At 39.6% G+C, this 15,821-nt stretch overlaps 1 protein-coding gene across 5 annotated transcripts in view; it reads right to left on the reverse strand.

Annotated features, from left to right (window-relative positions):
* LOC6502935 (nascent polypeptide-associated complex subunit alpha, muscle-specific form) overlaps nt 1–15,821 on the reverse strand; it is a 56,465-nt gene that overhangs the window by 9,294 nt on the left and 31,350 nt on the right. Inside the window, exon 1 of one of the 5 annotated variants that reach the window (XM_044716925.1) lies at nt 15,247–15,448. The exons of the other annotated variants lie outside the window; for them this stretch is intronic. The gene's annotated coding sequence lies outside the window, so the exon portion shown is untranslated. Of the gene's footprint in view, nt 1–15,246; nt 15,449–15,821 lie in introns of those variants that run through there. 5 annotated transcript variants of the gene reach the window in all.

Raw genomic sequence — 15,821 nt, forward strand, 5'->3', positions numbered from 1 at the left:
TTTTTTTTATATTATTAATTTTTTTAAATTGTTTAAAATGTATTTTATTTTAAAGCTTAAATTAAAAGTGTGCAATTGTCGCCTAGAACTGCCGAAACGTGATTTTTTGTCCATTTTCCGCACAACAAGTGCCGAGAGGCAACAACAAACAGCTGTTGAGAGCAGACCCCCCCACTCCCTACACCAGCCATCACCTCCCACTCTCCCACCACCCCCTGAGGCTCTATCTCTTTCTCTCCTCCATCCTCCATCTCGCTCTGTTCTCCAGGGAATGTGCGTGAATGACTGCGCGGAAGCATCGAGAAGCCAAGAGGCCAAGCGAGAAGCGAGAAGCGAAAAGCGAAAAGCGACAAACGAAACCAAAAACCGAAGCCCCAACAACAAAAACAACACAATGACCCCACCAGCTCCCCACCTACCACCCCCCACCCCCTTGGGTGGCAGCGTGTGAAAATCGACGCCAGCCGAGGCAGAGCCAGCGGCAGAAGCAGCGACTGAGACAGGGACTTCGACACGTAGCACGTAGCACGTAGCACGTCGATACCTACACCCGAGGGCGAAAAAATAGCCACACAAAGGGGTTCTCCTTAAAGGAGTAATGCCAGATGATCACTTATTTTTTAAGAATTAAGAATATTATAAGAATTATATAAACCAATTTTTATAATATTTAGTTTAATATTTAAATTAATAGAAATAACAATATTTCAATTAATAAAAGTATTTAAAATAGTTACATTTTTCAAAGAAAAATGTATAAAGATTTTTTTAAATCCTTTGTCTCAATTCAATTTCTAAATTCTTTAAATGAATTATTTATTTTGGTGACTCATTTATTGTTTGTTTATAAACAAGTTTAATGAATAATTTTTAAATTCCTATTTGAACAAATAATTCCACCGATGAATTCATTTATTTTTTCTTTAACAAATTCATTCTTAAATTACCGATTAATTAAGGAATTAATGTATGGATTGTTTCCATTAGAAATTCATTCAACGAATAGTGATTCATTCAACAATTCATTTATGGAATAGGTTCATTCAGGAGTTCATTTGAATATTGATTCATTCTGTGTGATTAATTCATTGAAAGACAAATTGATTAATTCCGGAAATCCTTCACAGACTAATAAATTCATTCAACAATTCATTCATGGAATCAAGGTTCATACAAGGACTCATTTAAACATTGATTCATTCCGAAATTCATTCAAAATTTTATTCATTGATAGTAATTGAGTTAATTCAAGAGTTCATTTAAGCATTGGTTCATTCCATGTTAGTTCAATGCAATTAGTGCAAAATAATTCATTCAAAAACAGATGGATTCATTCCGGAATGCTATCAAAAGCTTGATTGATTCAATATTTTATTCAATGAATAGGTTCATTCAGAAGTTCATTTCAATTTTGATTCATTCCGCAACTCATTCATAGACTAATTGATTTATTTAATTGATTTATTAATTGTTTTGATAACTGACTTTTGATTTAATTTACTCAATCGCTAAACATAACCATTCTAAGACTACCCATGAACATTGATGAATGATTATTTGAATGAATTTCGCTCCATCTTCCATTAAAGAATCAATTGCATTCATTTACCACCAGCAGTATAATTGCAGCTCATTACCCCCCCCCAAAACCACTGACTCATTCCTATCTTCAAATTGAAATCTTTCTAATAAAATTCTAGCACATTCTTGAAATAAACACTCCAGCAGTGGCACTACTATCTTGCCCCCCACTGTCGATTGGCGCTGACGTCACCCGCCTGCAGATATAATCGCCTGCAGACGATAAGCGGCAGGTGGCGCTGCCCCTTCGGCGGGAGTTGGGAAAGGAGTACATATATCTGGTAGTACATGGCACATAGATGGCGCTCGAGTGCAGGCCAGGGGCTGTTAGGGGCACTATTATTGTTATTCCACGCCATCATCGGCTGTCAAATGCAACGAGGATTGTTCGGTGGCAAAATACTGGTGGCACGCAAACAGTGCCGACAGTTTGTCAACGCCTGCACTTGACCTACACACCCAAAAATACACCTCCCAGCTGGGAGGGGGGGTGGTATGGAGTGGGTGGTCTGTCCGCCCCCTTTGTTATGTACTTCTGACCTCCGCCAATGGCAGCTTAATGGAAGCATGGAGGAGCAGGGCCTGAAGCCTGAAAGGCTGACAAGTATTTCCATAACCCTTTGAAGTCGACGGCTTTAATTAAATTGAGTGTGACCAGGCTTGCTAATAAAAAGATGACTTTTCCTCAAGCCTCCCCAGGACTAATTACATAAAAGCGGAATTGATGGGAGAAGGTCGGCAGATTGGAATTAATAGTCAGGCCTTGGGAACAACTTTTAATCCTTGGGAAAATTAAAATATAAAATGCATTCGAGTGTGACCAAGCTTATATTTATTCTGCATTCATTTGGAGTGTGACCAACGCTGTAAAACGAGTTTTTAAGAGAAGGATAGCGAAAGGAAATTAATAGTCAGGCCTTGGGAATTATTTTTAATCCTTATAAGAATTACAAATTAAATGCATTCTAGTGGGACCAAGTTCGTATTTATTTTGGATTAGCGAATGTGACCATAGCTTTAATACAAATGGAGAAAATAAGTGGTCGGCCCTGAGAATAACCAACAGTCGTTGGGAAAATTAAAATTTCCATTCATTCTAGTGTGACCATATTACATTTAATCCTTGCAAATGTTTCAACATAAACTACTTCTAGTGTGACCAACATTGAGAATAAAATTTAAGAAAGCCAGTTAATAAAGTCAGGCCTTGGGATTAACTTGGAGTCCATGTTAAAATTGTCAAACTAAATGCATAGAGTGACCAGGTTTATATTAATTAGAAAAAACGACAAAAAAAAGGACAAAGAATGGAAATAAATTGTCACTTCGGGGAATAACTTGTAATCCCTGTTAAAATAATAAAATAATTGCATTCTAGTGTGACCATGTAAGTATGTGTTTTGCATTGGCGAGTGTGACCATCGCTTTGAAGTAGAACCACGGCAAGCAAATAGAAAGCCGTTCCCTGACACTTTGTGGATGAGTGGAGCGTCGGTGAATGCCACAAAACCAATAATTGAGGTGAAAAGAGAATGCCCCATTGTGTGGCACCTGAAGAGGCACCAAGAAGAAGATTGCTCCCGATTGGAATTGGATGGCAGTGAACTAGATATCTTGAAGCATGATTTTCCGTCGGTTTTCGGGTTGGAGACTCAGTTCCCGGACAGAAACTGAAGACCACTTCCGCCGCCGAACGTCTCTTCCATTTCCTGTGAAAACCCACTCTTTGTGGAGCCCTCCCAGTCGGCGCTAATCACCCGCTTACGAATCACGTGAGAATTACATGGAAATATGCGATAAAAAGCAAAACGCTTTTGTGGGCCAGGCCGGCACATGTGTGAGACACCTCTTCCCAAAGCCCAAAGCCCGAGATCGTGGTTCGGGCAATTAGCGGAAAATAGTTGCAATTAAGGGCCACGAACGTCATCACTGGCTATGGCAGTGGCAGTGGCTCTGGCAGTGGCTGTTGCTGTTGGCATAACCGACTAAGTGAATAATTACGCATAATTAAGTGCACGCAACATGTGGCACGCCTACCTACCTACCTACCTACCCCCACCATCGCCCCCTTTGCAGGCCAACAGCTGCCAGGCTGTCGATCGGAAACCACACGATCCTTGGCCCCGAAAGCCAAAGGCGAAGGTGACTCGACTCGACTTTCTCCTTTCTCCATCGATGGGTGAAGAAATTGGTTTCCCTTCTTGCTTCTTGCTGGTGAAAGGAGATACTTGTATCTGTATCTGATAGATGTATCTGTATCTGTATCTGTATCCGTAGTTGCCAAGTGTGGTGTAATTGGCATGAGTCAGATAGCTCTCCTGGTGGGTTCTATTTCATAATCTCCTGAATCACCGGGTAGTGGACTACATATATCTGTGGAGGGATGGTGATGTCATTGGGCCGATCTCTTGGGGCGCATCCGCGGATTCAGATCTCTGTCCAGGCCAGGAGCCGTGGCTTCAGCTGTCTCCGGGCGAGAGAGCCTCCAATTCATAAAAAAGATAAATGGACAGAGGGGCAAAGGAGCTGCCAGGGCACTCTGCCACTGCCACAAAGCAGCTGAAGACAGTCGGGAGGAAAAGTCAAATATTGTAATTATTCAAAATACATAATTTACTTTGAATTAGCGAGCAGCTGGAAAGGGCAGAGGAGCAGGAGCAGGAGCAGGAGCAGGAGCAGAAGCAGGTGCTGGAGGAGATGCAGGGCGATATTGAAATTGCCGGCAAAAGATAAAGAAACTGAAAGAAAAAAAAATGAAAGACAGACAGCAGGCGAGGGGCGTGGCCCTAATGCCGCTCGAGAAACTGAAATAAAATTCAATTAAATAGCGCCCCGGCCCGGCCCGGCCCGGCAGTTGGTCGGACAGGTAACATGTATCAGAGGCCCCAGGACCAGACCAAGACCAGGACCAGCGAACAGGTAAGAAGCCTCCTGAGAAGAGGCCGGCAATATTTTGCGGTTTTGTTTTGGCACCTGCCACATGCCACAAGCCGCAAACCCAAGCCGAGCCGAAGGAGTCAGCTGTTCGCCACCACCACCATCCACAGACCATCCAGACCCCGAGTCCTGGACTCTGGACTCCTTGAGAAACAGCCGGCAAGTGACATCCCTAGCTGCCAAGGGGGCGTGTCGCCATTCATTATTCACTCGCCAGGGCGAGGGCGAAGCGAGGAAGAGGAGCTGGGCACTTCCTCTGCCTCTTCCTCGATCGGGGTTGCAGTTGCAGGAACCAGCCAGCCAGAGAAAGGTCCCAAAAAAGTGCGTCAATTATTCAAAATTAGATCGTTCGATAAGGAAGGTAAGGAGGAATAAGAATAAGAAAGAATAAGGAAGGAAATAGGGAAGAAGAAGTCCCTACTCCGAGAAGTCTATATTTCTTTTTTATTTGCATTTTATCTTTGGACTACCTTTTTGACTCCCTTTAATCCTGTTCATAAATTCCCTATTTTTTATCACAGATTTTCTATTTATTTTTTTTATTTTTGGAACTAAACCTAAATCTGTGTCTTTGTCAAGTCCTTGATCCTAACTATCCTTAACCCTCTGGCCATAAACTTTATGATTATTTTTGTGATAAATTTGGTATTATTTACTTAAAAAAAACACTTTTAGTGCAAAAACGTATTTATTTTAAAACAGAGTATAAATTTTCCCTCTAAAAAAATATAATTTTTGTTTTTTTTTGTAATAAAATCCGAAACTGTCCCTTACTTTTGATCCAAACCCATACATCTACAACTCATCTGATTCTTATTAATAATATTTCGATTATTTTATGAGGGACTTTAATATTTATAAGTAATAAAACTTAAAAATAAATAACTAATAATGATTATTTATTGAAAAAAAAAATAAAATAAATACAAATTAAAATTGAAAAATGTATGGTGGAAATGCAAAGATTATCCTTCAAGGAGAAAATGCTATAATTCTCGCTCTCTTATGAATTTTATGAATTATGATTTAGAGAGTCTTTTAACCCCAGTCATTGGTAATAATATTCTTTGATTGAAAATAATCAAATAAAAGAATCATAATCATTATCTTAGAAGTTTAAAGATATAAGATGTAAGATATAAGATGTAAGATATAAGAGTTTTGACTCATAAGAACATCTCTTTCTCATATCTACACCCATGAATAACATTTAAGATTCAAATTTGTAATAAATTTGCGGGAAAATCCCTTACATCTCTTATAAGCAAGAAAATACAAAGTTGAACTCTTATACTAGATAGAAGAGTATTAAAGGCGATTCAGAAAGAGACGTATGAGGGATCAAGAGCATATAATATAACACGTAAGGATGAAGGAGAACATGAAAGAGAACATGAAGAGGAAAGGTGCGAGAAAAGCGAGAAAATACGTGATCAAGATACTGTGGAGTGCGGAAGTGGAAGATCCTTTGAAAAGGACATGGATATGTGTGTGGATGTGGATTAGAGATGAGCAATTGTCACGCTGGGGATTAATTACAATGAGAAAACAACAACAAACACAATACGAACAACAACAACAACAGCAATAACAACAATAACAGCAATAAGGCATAATAAGCAACACAGAGAGATGGAGAAGTCGAAGAAAATTGAGATGAAAATACTCACACTTTCCCACCGCTCTCACTCTCTTTCTCTCTTCTCTCTCTCTCTCTCTCTGATTAACTCTCTCTCTCTCAATCTGCCTACCAACTTTTCTCTTTCTCAATGTCCCACCCACAACACGCTACGCCCACTGATCTTCAATCTTTCTCTTCGCTTGTCTCTCTCTTTGGTTGTGCTTTTTTGAGCAGTTTTTGATGATCTGGCTCCACTGTGGCTCAGGTTCGGCGTAAATTGCGCGTTTTTGGAATCGCGGCCGCGTTTTTCCCTCAACTATGTTTTAGTTTTTAGTTTTTATTTTGATTTTGATTTTTATTTTAATTTTGATTTGTTTGTTAGTCGGAGTTTGTTTTTCTTCACCAGTTTGGCAATTAAGCGCCGAGTGGGGGTCTGTATGTGTGTGAATGTGAAAAATGGGGAAAAAAAATCAAAAAATGCCACAAACTAGAAACGCGCGCGCGTTTTTATCGCCACTTTTGCTTGTGTGTTTTATTATCTCGTTTATTGTTGTTGTTGGGCTGTTTTATGACTTTATATTTATTCATTAGCGCTCTCAGTTGCCTAGTTTTTACGATTAACTTTCGGACAAAAAAATAAAAAAATAAAGAGTGTGTCTGAAGAGCCGGTGTCAGCTCTCTGCCAATCAAATAACACATTTCAATTAGCATTTTTGCATAATTCCCAGCCACACACACTCTAATACACACACACACACACACACATCTCCAACAACAACAACAACAACTAGAGACAGACGAAATCTGATATGCAAATTTGTTTTTTTTTTTTTTTTTTTTTGAAACGAAAACCAATTGGAAATGTCTCGGCCACACAATCCGGACATAATGAGATGAATATCTTTCAGATTTTGTAGCTTTTTTAATTTTTTATTTAATTTTTTACCAGGACACTGCTTCCTGGCTAGCTCAGAGACCCCAGAATCTCAAGCTTCTGTTTAGTTTGCTTGGTAATTTTGGTTTTGAAACCACTTCCGGGAAACGCACAAGATTGTAAAGTTCCTAGAAGAGAAGCCGATAAGCCTTAGAGAGATGGAATTTGCCATTTTTCTGAGTAATTTGAAGAGATTACGGGCATGATGAAGTCTTCTTCTACAAATTTTAATTAAAAAACAATGTTTCAGAGCAACTACGGCCACACTAGAACGATTATGAGTAGACTGTAGACTGGGCACACTGCACGGCGGGCCTGAAGACCAAGAAGAAGAAACATGTTCCGATGACTTCCGGTTTTGGGAGTTGGATTGTTTTGTGGGGCGAGAGAGCCATTCATAGTTGGACTAGAAACTAGGGGAGGGGGCGAGGAGATAGTGGGCTAGGGGGGGAGCGAATTAACATACACGAAACTATGCGATAAAGCGTGGACTTGGATAGCCAGCGGAATAAGCGAAATGCTCGTAATACTTTTTATAATAAGCGGAGCTGTTGGCTGCGACAGAGACAGGGACAGAGAGAGAGAGACAGAGAGGCAGAGAGAGCGACAGAGACGCTTTGCTATGCGAAGGTCACACAGCCGGCGACAACAAAAACAACAAAAACAGCAACAACAAGAGAAAGAGCAAGAGCAAGAGCAAAAGGAGAAACAAGAAAGGGGGGCAGTGGAAGTAAGTGTGGGCGGAAAACCAAGAGTGGGCGCTGCCAAGAAAAGAAAAGAAAAGAAAACAAAAGAAGAATCCAAAGAATCCGAAGAAAAAAGCATCGCCAGAAGCTTCGATCGAAAAAAAAAACAGATCTGATTCTCAGTTCAGAGGGGTTTCGAATGGAATTCCTTTAATGGCTCTATAGACTTTGAAACAAAAGACTCTTTCGAAATAAAAATCACTTAGGGGGGGAGTTGTATAGAAAATAAATAAAATATCGACTAAAAAGGAGGGTAGCAAGTGGAATTTCTAGAATCTAGACCAAGTGATGCTTGGAATGCTTTTGAAAAGACATTTCTTCACTTCTTTCTTAACTTTATTTTATTAAAAACTTTATTATATAACACTACATTAAGGTCACTACTATTACTACTCATGTATGTATATGATACCCGGTACTCTTGCACCAATTCTAAACTGTTTAGTTTTCAACTCTATTTGATTCAAAACTATGCAGAAACTGGCATTATTGCGATTTAATCCAAATCTTAGATTTTTTACAAGAATAAATGGGTTAGACTATAGGATACCCGGTACTCCTGGTCTTAAGTCTTGTAAGTCTCCTAAACTGTTGAGTTTTAGACTTTGTTTCATTCAAAACTAAGCAGAAACTGGCCTAATCTTGATTTCTACAAGAATCCATGTTATATCGGAGTAAAGGAGACAAATTCTAGAATGTATTTGATCCGAAACTAGCCCAAAACAAAAATAATGTAATTTAATTCATTTAAGCATAATTTTTAAATATTTTATATGAAAGAACAAACAACTCCCTCCTGTCTCTAGTTGATATTTTTTTAAAACTAAGCAGAAACTTGGAAGATTTATTTATTTATCAGGAAAATGAACAAGTCTTCCTACCAAGTCACACATTTGACTTTATTTCATCTACTTTATATCTAAACAGCCTAAGGAGTTTCTAAAAGGAGTTTCTTCACAAAGAATAGACTTTATAGCACCCGGTACTCCCCTACAAGTGAGGAATGTTAGTTTTCTACACTTTTTATTGCTTTTGACTTTTTTGAAGTGAAACTTCTTATACGACGCCGGAAAATGTTGCGTTAAACGTTTAACGCTCCAGTGGAGGGGGAATAGCGTTGAACGCTTAACGCAACTCGGAAGGAGAAGAGGAAAAGAGAAAGATAGAGTGCGAGAGAGAGAGAGAGTGAATGAGAGTAAGGTATCGCCAGGCGCATGCGCTGCTATGGCGATACATGTAGCGCGTAACAGCTGCCTAGACTAATATTAGTGCCTATGCGTGAGTGCATCAAGCGTCCTATGTGTCGAAAATTCTTTTTCTTATTCTTATCTCGTATTTTGTTATTAAAGTGTTTCCCATAATTAATTCGTGTTCTATATAATATTGACGCACTACTTGTAGTATTAGTACAGTGAATAGTGATTCAAACAAACAATAAAATGAGTGACAGTGAAAATACGCATAACACAGCGGATTCCAGGTTATGTGGTGGTACGTTTCTCTTGAATATTTCAATTGTCCATAACAGATGCACCTTGTGGATCATATCATCTTGAAATTAATATCATTGGATTGGCAAAAATTTTAATGGTTTGATTTTTAATTGATTTTACAGCGGAAAAAGACAGTGCAGCCGGTGTTTTAAGAGGAGGGAACAGAGCACAATATTATCGTGAATACCGAGCACGAAAGAAAGCAGAACTTGGACTTTGCTTTATAATAAATTTATAAAATGTGAATTGAAGAAAGTGTTGGTCACTCCACCTTATTTTTATACTTTCCCTCCCGCTATTTTTCTTTTATACGAAATAATATGCATTTTTTGGAATATCGCTAAGAAGTTTCACTTCTTTCGCGCGTAGGGACTCCACGCACACAATTTTTTTCTTCAAAACTAGACAGAAACTGGCACATCAATTAATTAGAAAGTAAAATAACTAATCTTTTACTCATCTACTATATAATTCCCGGTAATTCATGAACTCTGTTGTAAAAAACTATTGAATTCTAGACTTTATTATATTCAAAACTATTCTGAAAGTGGCCGAAGTATTAAAAAAAAATTCATATTATAATTTTGTTCAAGAACAAGTGTTTGTGAAATAATTTATAATTCTGTGGAAGAAATAGACTATATGATAGCCGGTACTCCTCCACTAAGTTGAACAATTGAGGTCTGGACTGTATTTCACTCAAAACTAGGCACTGAGTCACTCATCAGCGAGTCACTTATCAGAAAAAACTATAAAATCTATAGATCCAAGCCCAATTGTCGAAATATGGAACTTTACAGTAGAAAAAAGTATTGTGATTTTGGTTAAAATATTTAAGTGGTTTGTGGAATAAAAACTGTATTACAATTTGACTTTAAAGCAAGTTAGTTTTGCTCTCTCTTATTAGGGCACTATTTGAATTGAAACTATAACTACTATACTATTAGAAAACAATGAAAACTGCAAGATTTAAGCCTTGATGTTCCATGAAAAGAAAGAAGGAGTTTCTGGACAGAATGTATGATGAATACCGGGCATTCCCTTCCAACTGAGTGAAGTAAAAGTCAAATTGTCAGACTATATACTCGAATAAGTCAGAACTTTGCTTAAACTGTCCTCAAAAATGCATTGGATTCAGTGACTTAAGCCTCAAAGTTCTATAAAATAAGAAAGATAGTGTTTCTAGTCATGTCCAATTAGTACATCCTAGGTATATCAGTACAGTTGACCTTATTATAGTATAGAAGATATAGTTCTTTACCTCAATTAATAACAACAATAATAGTATTAATAATACCACTATAGTAACTAACATGGGTACTCCCTCCTACTACTAATATAGCTAGTTAAAGTTAGAGTCTAATCCATATAAAGTCTGAAAACTTAATACCCAGTACTCCCTGATACCCTCCCAAATAGCAACCTCAAAACTACGAGCTAGTCATCAGAAAACAAAGGAACAAAGCCCAAAGATAGTCCCTCTATCCCTAGTTAGTCACCAATCGCGGGGAGAGTGCCAGCAGATCTGTGATTAATGCCAGAACTAAAGAAAGGAAAGCAAACAAACAGCTTCGCAGGTTGGATTCGAAACTAAATTAAAATTTCGTCACTCCAGGGGCTGGAAAAGTCAGCTCTGCAACTGCGCAGTTGGGGGGAGTTCTGGATAGTTCCTCTAAAGAAAATAAAGAGGCTCTGGAGGCCCCCTAGACGGTGTCCAGGTGAAAGAGAGGCCGCCCAGAGCCACCCTCCCAGAGCAGACCTTTCAATTGCGCAGCAGCGGGCAGCGAACAACAGTTAATTGCATTCGCAATACTGCCACAGAGGAGGTGCAGGGCAGGTGCCACAAGCGGCAGGGGCAGGGGCAGGGGCAGTGGAGAGCATGTGCAATTCGCTTGGCGATCGCCCCACCAACCAGGGCAGCTCATGTTTATTTATGAGTCTGAGCCGACCGACTCTCCGACTTGACTTGTTTGTCGATATTTATTTTTTTTTTGTTTTTATTTTTATTTCTATTTCTCTTTATCTTTTCAAAAAAATGTTTTTTTTTTTATAAAAAAAAAAATATATGCAAATTTGTGGCCAAAATCGGTTCCCAGAGACTCGGAGACCCAGTAACTACCAATCGCCGTTCAAGGACACTCCAAAGTGCGTCGCAGGCGAAACAAGTTCCACGGACATGTGTCTGTGTCTTTGTCTTTGTGTGTGTGTGTGTGTGTGTGTGGGAATATAACCCTTGGCCCGGGAATGTCTCTGTATGGGTGTGCGTGTGACCCAGAAGGGGTGCCTCGGACAACCCCTAAAGCCAAAGTCCTGCCATGGAGCAAAAGTTTTTAGCGAAGTGCAGATACTTTTTAGGATATTCTAAGGATCAGGAAAGAGTGGAAGGGATAAAGGATTAGGAGACAGATTCAGCAAGGAAATGAAAAAAAAAATTAAATATTAATAACAAAAAATATAATAACAAATTAAAAACAAAAAAATAAAATCAAATAAAAATAATAAAAATTAAATCAAAATAAAAATTTAATTAAATAAAAAATAAAATTGAATCAAGTAAAAAATAAAATGATAATAATTCATAAGAGAGAGGAGTGGCATCTACCGTTAGGAGTGTTGTTCCGGCAGGTAGGCCTCTTCTCTTCCTCTTGCTCGTCCTGGGGGCAGGAGGCCCAGTAGCCAGGACCCAAGCGGAGGCAACTGGGAAGCGAGCGTGAAATCGAGAGGAAGCAGAAACAACAACAAAAGGGCCAGAAAGGATAAACAAGGAGGCCAGGGAGGAGCAGTGGCAGGGGCAGGAACTGTTGCTTCCCACCATGCCACCACGCCTGTGTGTGTGTGTGTGTATGTGTGTGTGAGGTTGCACGTCCTGAGCGCGTGCACGAGCGGCAGCAGGCAGCACATGGCGATGAGTGAGCGAGACAGGACGAGGACGAGGACGAGGACCAGGACCAGGACCAGCCGCCGCGCCGCTTCTTATTGACATTGAAACCGCTGCTGCTGCTGCTGCTGCTGCCTCGTCCTTCCATGTCCTTATTTTGTTTTTTTTTCTCTTTCTCTTTTCAAGCAGCAACACCCGGCGCAGATGCTAAGCAAGACGGCAAGGAATTAAAGTGCAAAGGTGTGTGCCTGCAACAACAACAACAATAACAACAAGGACAAAAGGAGCGCAAGGGGGACACCGCCGATGCGAGGCAGGATCTCAGCAGATATGCCAACTGCCACATCACTCCAAATGGTGCGGCTTTCAACTGAAGGACTCAGGGGCACTGAGGGTACTAGGGGTGCTATAAATAAACTCTATTTATTATGGAAGAGGGTACTTAGGAGTGGATTTTAAACAACTGTATTCCAAAGAATAGACTAGCATATAGTATTATGTTTTTCAGACAAGGTTTCCATGGCTATGAGGCAGTTATAGGCCCGAAATCCCTATCCTAGGCCATATTATAAGACTAATTCATGATTAGAAGAATGCAATACAAAGCGGGAATAGAACCAGAATAATACAAATCATTGCTACAGAGAGTAACTTTTAATAAAGTCTACAAGAACTCTATAAGAACTGCATCTATAGAATAGTATACATGGAATAGAATCCAGAAATCTATAAAATATCTATCTATTTATAGAAATCTATCAAAAATCCCTGTCTCAAGTCCTATAATGCCATTCATCTACAAACCCCCAGTTTCTTTTTAAAGAAATCTCAACAAACATTTATTAAATTTATAATAAATATATTTCTAGAGGTTCTAGAATCTAGAAATAGAACATACCCCTACATCTTAATCTAAAAACTGGCAAAGACCGAGAAAAAGGGGGAAAAATTACAGTTTTCCAAATAAACTCAGTTTAAAAAGAACTTTCCAAGTCAGTTTTAAGCAATTTATTTAATAATAGTTTATTATTATTTAATATTATTATTACTGAGTCACGGTTCTACAAAGAGTGGTGAGTCCTCTAAAAGACTCTCTAAAAGATTAAAAAAATTCAGATTTTTTATATAATATATTGTTAACCATAAACTAGATAATTACAGGGCCTACAATACCACTAATTCAAGCATCTCCAGTTCCAGACAGACTTTGTAAAAGAATTTAATGTGTATTTAAAGATACATTCTATAAATACAGTCTACAAGAGTCTACAGAAGAGTTAGGGACTCTATAAAGTACGTAGTCCACAGACCCATAAAGAAAAGTAGTAGATACTTCACAAATTCCAATCTCTAACTCAAGAAAAAGCCATTTAAATGGTTTTCTAATAGGACTGTAGTTTGCGAAGCTACACTTGCATATATTATTTATTTTCTAGCTGTGTTTTTTATGTTTAGTCAGTCGAGGTTCTATAATACAGTCTATAAAGAGCCTGCCAGGTTCTATAGTCCAAAACTCCATAAAGAAGAGAGCCAGATACTCCAACGCCTCAGACAATAAGCAACAGGTTCCAGTTCTGGGCTTCTGTTCAATTTCAAGCCCCATAATACCACTAATTCTAATTCGAATCTCTAGTTCCAAACAGACTTCTTTAGAAATTCTAGAATTATTTTCTAGGGTTTAGTCAATCAGGGTTCTAAAAATATAGTCTAAAAGGAGGATAGTCTAATATAGTCTCTAAACCTTTAAAGAAGAGCTTTACACAAAATATTTTTAAAAAATCCAGCTTTAAAAACATTACTAAGAGAATAGTATCTTAAGTTCCTGACTCTCGTTCTCCTAATCTCTAGTTAGAAAAGATAAATTTAAATATTTGTAGAACTTTTCTCGTACAAACTGAGTCACTGAGGGGACTGCATATGGGGAGTATATAGTCTATATGAAGAATATAGTCTATAGGAAGTGTATAGTTTATAATATAATAGTATATTTAGTCTACAAGTCTCTAAAACACTCTCAAAAAAGACGAGTATTTTTGCTACAAACTCTATTAAAAAGCACTTAAATTTCTAGTATTTCTAGGCAATCGTAATCCCCCTATGGTCTATAGTACCACTAACTCCAGTTCCCAACAGACTTGGGAAGAAAGCAAAGCTCTGGGCTTTGTAGAATTCAGAATTCGGGCAGAAAAGGTCCCAACCAAGCGGGAGACTAGCAAGGGGAAACCAACAGCTCGGCAGATTTTAGGAAAAATTGCAACTTGACATATTTTTGAGGGAGCAAGTAGCGCCATGCCCCATGTCCCATCCCCCATGCCCCAGGGCAGTTGCAACCACAAGTCGCAACGAAAATCAGAAATATTTCGGTTCGGAGGGAAAACAGACGGCGGAAAACGGAACGGAATAAAAGGAAGAGCTGAGTAGAACTGCCGAATGGAAATTTTGTGGCACGCTAACTTGTTGCTTGTAGCTCTCACGGATGAGGCGACTGTGCTGGTGTGTGTGTGCGTGTGTGATGGTGTGTGTGCGTGTGTGATGGTGTGTGTGTGTGTGTGTGTTGGCCAGTCCAAGTGGCCATGTGTGTGTGAGCGGAGAGGCTTACTTTCTGATGTTTTTAATAAAAAAATGATTTATTTATTTTTGTTTTGATTTTAATCTGCTTTACAACACTGTTGCATTTTCTTGTTTTCTTTCATATTTGTTTTTGTTTTTCTCTATTATTTTTTTTATTATATTTTTTGCTTTTGTTTTTTTTTTGTTTTTTATTTATTCGCGCTGCCCACTTTGCACAAGCAACCGAGAACAACAAAAATCGGCTCGTAGTTTGTTGCTTTTTTGCACGTCACCAGCGAAAAAAAAAAACACAAATAAAATAAAGAAAAAACGCAAAACGCGCGCGTACACTCGCGTGTGTCAGAGTGTGTGTGTGAGAGACGGGGCGTATGAGCAATGGCGCGGCGAAAACTTTGCCACTTTGGTGGCGACGACGTCGTCGTCTGCGACGAAAGCGGCCAACGCACAACGCAATCGGGGCTAGAAACAACAACAACAACACTCACACCAAACCGAAACAACACAACAACAACAAAAAAAAAAAAGGAAAACAAATGGTAAACACGGCAGCGGCTGCTGCGGCGTTGCAGTAATGCGTGTTGGTTGCGTCTTCTTTCCCAGTGACGACGCGTCCGCGATGCGCTGACGCGATGTTGGCGGTTCGACAGGTATAGCAGCACTGCCGCTGCCCTGCTCTGCCGCCGTCGGAGCAGCGCCGAGCGCAGCCGTCAGCGAACCGAAAGATAAAGAGAGCGCCGCTCTCACTCTCTGCCAGTTGCTCTGTGGGCGCTTTTTTTCTTTAATTCTCTTCTGTCGCTGACGCTGCCGCGGAACTTTCGGGGCTCGTCTCGCCTTCTGGCCCGGTGGACGGGACGGACGGGCCAGCACTTGTCGCCGTCTGTCGCCTTTTCGGACGGCAATTATGCAACAACAACGACGCGCCACGAAGCGGCCAAGCTGCTCTCTGATTGGTCAAAGGATCTGGCCCGAGGCGAGCCGAAGACTGGGGGCTCTCTCTCGGCCAAGTTCGGCTCGAGTGGCGGGAGAGCCGACTGCTGGCTTCAAAGGAAAATTGGCAAGA

The sequence above is a fragment of the Drosophila ananassae genome, chromosome XL (assembly GCF_017639315.1).
Source record: "Drosophila ananassae strain 14024-0371.13 chromosome XL, ASM1763931v2, whole genome shotgun sequence".
NCBI classification, from domain to species: domain Eukaryota; kingdom Metazoa; phylum Arthropoda; class Insecta; order Diptera; family Drosophilidae; genus Drosophila; species Drosophila ananassae.